The sequence below is a fragment of the Nannospalax galili genome, unplaced genomic scaffold, assembly GCF_000622305.1.
Source record: "Nannospalax galili isolate Female #2095 unplaced genomic scaffold, S.galili_v1.0 scaffold717, whole genome shotgun sequence".
NCBI lineage: Eukaryota > Metazoa > Chordata > Mammalia > Rodentia > Spalacidae > Nannospalax > Nannospalax galili.
In genome coordinates this window covers 1,174,021-1,180,836 of record NW_008339763.1, presented here as the reverse complement: position 1 = coordinate 1,180,836, position 6,816 = coordinate 1,174,021, and positions in this window count along the sequence as shown.

Sequence of the window (6,816 nt, the reverse complement as noted above, 5' to 3'; positions counted from 1 at the left end):
TGCAGCCGGGACCCCAGCCCAGCCCCGACCCCCGCGCGTCCCGGCGGTGCCCCAGTCCGCGCCCCGGACCCCGGCCAGCGCTGTCGGGGACCGCCGGGGCCTCTTCTCCCAGGACCCCGGACCCCCGTGCGCCCAGCGTGACAGGACCGATAGAAGCCCCTATTTCTGACCCCTGACCCTCGCCCCGGAAGTGGGGTGACTCGGAAGTTCCGGCTCAGTTGCTAGGAAACTGGCCAGCGGGGGGCGGGGCTTCTGCCTCCGCTCGTTGGGGGAGGCAGGTGAGGCAGGTGAGGCCGTGGGAACTGCACGGAGCCCCGACAAGACCGGCCTGGGCACCCCGCGCACTCAGGAACCTCCTCACCGCACGCAGACACACTTCTAGCTCGCCTAGCCCACTCCCCCAGGTTCATCCTTCACTTAAGTGGACGGCACAGGTGGGTCAACCGCTCCCAAACCGCACCCACGAGCCGATGCCTAAACATATAAGGGGGTCCTGTACACACACACACACACACACACCTATACACATGGGACCCCTCAGGACTCAAGGGACCTCGGATAACTGACCACGGACACCGGGAGTCCACCACACTGTGCCCAACTCCTATAGAAGACCACATCCTCCACGACCCCCACACAGTGGACCTGCACCCACTCATCTGTTCCTACACCAACTCCAAAGGCTCCGAAGACCCTCCTTCACACATGTACACCAACTGCCTCTCATGCAACCCAGGATGCTGCAAATACTGGATCCTAAGCAGACAAGAGACTTCATGTGCATAACCCACCCACACACCACCCCCAGTGCACCTACTCTCTCAGTTGCACCAAGGTGCCTAATCTACCCAGTTCTCCCTCCAATCCACTCTCTACTTAGGCTTGTCCTGCACTCAGCCAGATGTCCAAGCCTTCTCCCTGCCTACCACTTCCACCCCAAGTTCTTGCTGTCTGCCACCCTGCCTGAACCCTTTCTGCCAGACAGCCTTCAGTCTCCTGATTCTATTTTCAGGACCGCTACGCCTCATTAAGTCCTTCCCCAAAATCCTTTGTGACTCCTCGTGGCACCAATGGGGTAGGAGCACAGATGTATGGGGTCAGACCTCTCACTACCCAAGAAATTGTCCTACCTCGGTTTCCCACGCAGTGGGCCCTAGTGAGGGGTTCTAGGGCATTGGAAAACCCTAACCCGGGCCAAATCAGGAAGAAGAGTCTGCCTAGGGGAACAAACTTGGGGTGAGTTTTGTGGACTAGGGGGATGGGCACTGTTTCCACGACCAGACAGCAACATTTGCTGAGGCCAGGAGGAGATAGTTTGAGGATGGGGAGGGGTCAGGCTCAACTGACTGGTTTGAGGCAGTGAGAGGCACATGCCTACAGAGCCCAGGCTGTTCAGCTGGCAGCCCTGAGCTTTGGAGACTGGAGACTGGTGCCAGACCCCAGACCTGGGAGTTCCAGCAGGACATGCTGAGCCAAGGTTGCAGGGGGCAGACACAAAGGTGAAGGGGGACATGCTCTTGCCAGGTATCCTTGCTTAAGCTACAGGACACCTACTTAGATAACCAGGGACAGGCAGGTGGACTAGGAAGCTGGCTGGGAAGTGTCCACCCATGGCCAGTGTAGTATTCCCTGACCTCTGCCCTTCTAAATTTACCCTACCTGGGCTTTTCCTTCCCATCCCCAGGACAATGAGCAGTAAAAAGGGGGGTGCCAAGGCTGCATCAGGGAAGTGGCAGGTGCCAGTCCCTGGGTCCAAGCTTTGAGCTGGGGGTGGTGAGTGTGCCCTTTTGACCTCCAGTGCACTACTGCACACTGACCATGAGACCTCTAGGTAGCTACACAGGGCCTCCTCTGAGTCCATTCTTGAGTCAATCTTCCTTGGTTGTGATAGGCTTGATGGTTCAACCCTCAGACATCTACTACAGCCTGGGGCTCTGGAGCTGGGGTGGGGACTGGCCACAGCACTCAGAAGACAACTTTAGAGTCCCTGGATTTAGGATGGGGGCAGGAGGAGACTGGAGGGGCAGGTGGCTGAAAAGCAGTATTGAAAAGGAGGGCTTGAGTCCAAGTTGGGAATTCTCTTGCTAAGAATGTGTCCACTTACTGCTCCACAATCCTGCCCCATGCTTCACCCTCAGACATCTCAGACACTTCCAGGCTGAAAGGTGACAGCTTACCTGGACTGACTCCTGTAGAGCATCAGGACAGGGACTTCCCCTGTGCCTGCCCTCTTCCTTTGGCAGTTGTCACCCCTCTGCTCTGAGCTGCATTCATTCTGTCGCCGCTGTGAGCACCTAGCCTGTCTCTCAGGCTTTTTGCACAGAGGCCTGCCTGGAATTTGTGCCTGCTGCAGAGTGTCCTCCCAGACCCAGATGCAGCCCTGTAGCTTGGACCAGACAACAGCCCAAGTCTCTGTATTCCAGAGAGCTGCCAGATTCCTGGAGCTAGTGGGGTGCTGGTGATACCAAACCACGCTGGGGCGAGATCCTGGTTGCCAAAAATAGCCCCAGCTGCGTCTGAGGCTGACCTTCCTCCTGGAATGAGGATAATGGGTACCAGCACTACATGTTGCCTCTGATCTCAAGCTCTGGGCACCACATTGCAGTAAACAGGAGGCAGGGCAGGTCAACCAGTCAGGAGACTCCAGATAGGGACTGTTCTCAGTTCTGCTGCAGTCCGCCAGCTGTGCAACCAGCCCCTAGTCAACATCTTAGAATGCACAGTGTCCTAGACAAATCCTGCAGCTATCTGTCCTGGCCCCTGACACCCCATCCTCAAACAAGTTCCCTCCCTCAGTTCTGCCTGCCAAGCATCGGGTGGTCTGGGCAGTCTTATGTGTAGTGGGCATCAGCCCCTCTTGGCATACAAGCCCACAGAGGTCCCACAGCCAGCCTGGCCTCCCAGCCTCCACACACTTATAGGATGTTTGAGTAACCATTGTGCTGTCAGACTGCCCAAGCCCCTGCCCACACCCCTCTTGCCTTACCTGGCCTTGGGTTTGCAGTGCCTCGAGGCCCTCACTCCGGAGCTGCTCCAGGGCCACGGCCAGCTGCAGCCCTTCCATGTGCACCCAGGCCTGTTCCTCCTGCAGCTGCTGCAGCCACAGTTGCTCCTCCTGCAGCTGCTGCAGCCACAGTTGCTCCTCCTGCCACAGCTGCATGTGCAGCTGGACCTGCTGCCTCCGGTCCTCCAGCAGCAGCTGCTCCTGGGCCAGGCACAGCTGGACTTCATGGAGTCTCAGCAGTTCAGGGCCCAGGGCTGGCATGGGGCCCCCAGCTCCACAGCCCTCCATGTGCCCAGGGGCCAGCAGCGGCTCGGAATTCTCAGCAGTGGCCTGAACTGGCCTCCAGGCTGCCTGTAGCTGCTCTGGCCTGGTGCCCCTGGAGTGTCCCTGAGGAGCTGGCTGGATGCTGGTCACGTGCCCTATGGGGGCCACCCCCGCCTGGTCCTCAGGGCCCCCTGTGTTGGGGGGCGGGGGCTCAGCCTCAGGGCCCTGCTGCCCTGCTGCCCTCTGGGCCCTGCCCACCCTCTTGCCTCGGGGTTTGCGAGCTCGACCTCGTTTCCCAGACATGGCCCTGGATCCGGTGCCTCTTTCACCAGGTGTCTCTTCCCCTGGGGCCTGGCTCATCCACTGGCCTCCTCAGGCAGCTCAGAGGGCATCCCAGAGGCCACAGTGGGCTGCTCGCTCCCAGCTAGACTCAGCCTCCGCTCCTGCTGTCCCAAGTGCTTCCCTGCCCCTTGGCAGGTGCCGGCACCTCAGTGGCCCAGCTCTAGGCCCTGGCTCTGCCTATGGGCTTCACGGGGCCCCACTCTGTGGCGCTGGGCCACACCAGGGAGTTTATAGGGACTTGGCAGCGCGGTGGCTCACCCTGGTCGAGAAGGCTGACTAACGTGCTGACACAGGGCTCCGGACTTTACAGGCCACAGGCCTCACTGGCCAGACTGGGAGGGAGACTGAGAAACTGGAGGCGGCTCTCAGTAGCTAGGCCGCGCTTGAGGACGTGCCCAATCCTGCCTGAGCAGCACCAAGGCCCCACACCCCGGCCCCTCCGCTGGTCGCGGGAAACTCAAACTGTGCCACAGGGCCAAGAGCTGCACCCCAGATGCATCAACACTCAGAACCCAGACCCTCACTGGCCATACACCAGCCCAACCCAACAGACCACTGGAGCCCCCAGCCCACCCTGACCCAGTCCAGGCAGCCTACTCAGAGGAACAGTGCTGGACTTGAGCTTGCCTAGGGCCTAGTGAAGATGAAGATTCCCTATCACCCCAGCGTGGAGGACTCAGGCCTCACTGTAGGCTGGTGAAGTTCCCAGATCAGGAGTCTAGCTTGTCCCCCTGAGATGGGGTGGGAGGGGCCGGCCTGCTGTCGGATTGGGAGTTCAGCTCCCCTTCAAATCAAAACAAGGCCCAGAGCATCGTCATGGAGCCTGCCTTTTGGTCTCCAGCGTGGGGTTGGGGGGGGGCCAAGGCCAATTCCCACCTGAGCTTTCCTTCCCAGGCTTCCTGTTTCGAGGCGTTGCTCCAGGTGACATCCTCCCCAGTGGTTCCCCAGCCCAAGCCTCTGACTCACACCCACGCCCAGAGCCTCATCTCAGCCAGCTCTACCACACTGGCCAGACTGGTTTGCCTGGCCCAGCCCTGCCCTGCGTACACCTCTATCCATCCCGCCCTTGCCTGAGAACCTCAGGAGCAGATGGAGAGCTGCCTGGAGCACTGAGTTGCACAGAGGCTGAAGGGCCTGGAGGATGGAAGGGGAGCTGTTAGGGTGAGAGACAGCAAGGCAGGCTGATGGAGAGGGCAGCCTTTCAGGACTGCAGCAGGCATGTCTGGGGCTCCAGGTCCAAGTTCAGGGGCAGGCCTGTCTGTTGGCCCTTGGTGTGCCAAGGCTAAGGTGTATTTGCTGCGAGAGGACGCTGCCTGGCTGCTCATTAAAGTTGTTGCATGTGCTGGCCTCATGAGGTCTTCCCTAATAGCCCAGACACAAGCCTAACTGCTATCCCATAAATGCCACCTGAAGTTGCGAGGGTGCGAGGGCAACTCACGCTCTAACGCGACTGCTACCTTCCCCCAGGGAAGCCGAGAGAGACTTGCCAGCTTCAGAGGAAAACAGGCCAGCCGACCAGAGGGTCTTCCACCCCTGAGAGCCCCGAGGTCCCTGCAGGTGAGAACATGGGTGTCTTGCCCCTGTTGAGGGGTGGACTGGCAGGAAGGGTATGCCGTGGGCCCAGACGTGCATGGTATTCACAAGTGTATGTACATATGTACAAATACATGTGTGCATGTGCCTGTGCTGCTGTAGGCTGGACAGCACACCTGAAGCACGCATGCACAGGAGCCTCTCCTCACAGCGGGTGGAGTCAGAGGCACAAAGTGCGTCCCTTGGTAAGCCTTGCCAGCCCGTGGCCTGGCCTGCCTCCTGCCCTCTGCCCTCCTGGAGCCGAGGGCCTTGGTTCTCGTTCAGCGCGCATCGCCCCCTGGTGGCTGTATATAGGGATGCAGCCTCCGGCCGGGTGCACGAGCATTCCCACCGAGTCCCGGGCTTTGGGCCCGCTGCCCCGAATCCAGTGCGCCCTGCACCCGGCCGGGGCGCCCGCTGGCCTCCGGGCTCCGCTGCCCGCTCCGCGCGCTGCTCCCGAGGCGCACCTGGGTTGGGCCCTCACCGCCCGCTCCCTAACCCCGCCTTCAACTGCCGCCCAGCTCTCTCCTGGGTGTCCCGAAGCCCGCTGGCACATCCAGCCGGGTTCCTCCAGCTGTACCCTGCTGCCTGCTCGGTCCACGACGCTGCAGGAATCCACGCCCCAGCGCCGCCCCAGCGTCCAGGTGCTCCCGGCTTTCCCCTCCTGGCTTCCGGGTCTCACCTGCCCGCCGCGCCACTGTTCTCACCTGGGAACCTAGCTTCTCCCAGACTTCTCAGAGCAGCCAGACGTACTGAGCGCTGGGAGGTGATGCGCCAGCCCATAAAGTCCTGGCACCACAGTCTTCCGTGAACCCTCACCCTCAGGTGCTGGGATAAGGGGATGAGTCTTGTCCTGAGGACAGGGTGACCACAGGAATTATAATATGCGTGTGCCTAATGCACCCATTTGGGTTCTGGGTAGCTCAGGATCAAACAGCCAGAGGCAGATGTGTGGGGTTGGAGTACCCTGAAATTCAGCCCAGAAGATAAACAGAATGGGCAGGGCAGGGTCCCCCAGAAGGGACACCACTGCCACACGGTAGCCCCTCTTGAATGGCCCCTAGTTGTTCAATGTCCTGGGGAGACCTCCCATTGTGTGGGCCGGACTCAGCCGAGCTCCTGGGCTGCCAGGACTGTATGTAGGGCTTGCAAGAAGGAACCTGTAAACCCAGCAGTAGGTTCAGTTTGCCAGGGTAACAGTGGCCCCTTCACAGTGGAAGGTGCCAGACAGCCACACTGCATCCTCCAGGAGCTGAGGACATGTGAGTTCCACCTGTAGCTACAGCTCTGGAACTTACTGAGTGCTTGGAGCCAAGTTCTCATATCCACTTCCCAACGCTGCCTTCTTTGCAGAAGGGACCATCACATAGGCAACATGTTGTCTGTGCTGTTCCAGGACGCCCTCAGAGAATCCCTTTCGGGATTCAGAGCCTCCCTGGCACTGCTGTTCAGCCCTGCCCTGTGGCTCTCTGTTTATCTCTGAGCCATCAGTCAGAGCTGATGACCTGGGAAGAAAGGTGTGTTCTACCATGGATTTCATGACCATGGGCCCACTGTCGCACTTCTTTGGCTGTGAAGTGAGTTCCCTGGTCAGAAGCGATGCTGTGTGGAATACCATGACGGTGGATAAGGCA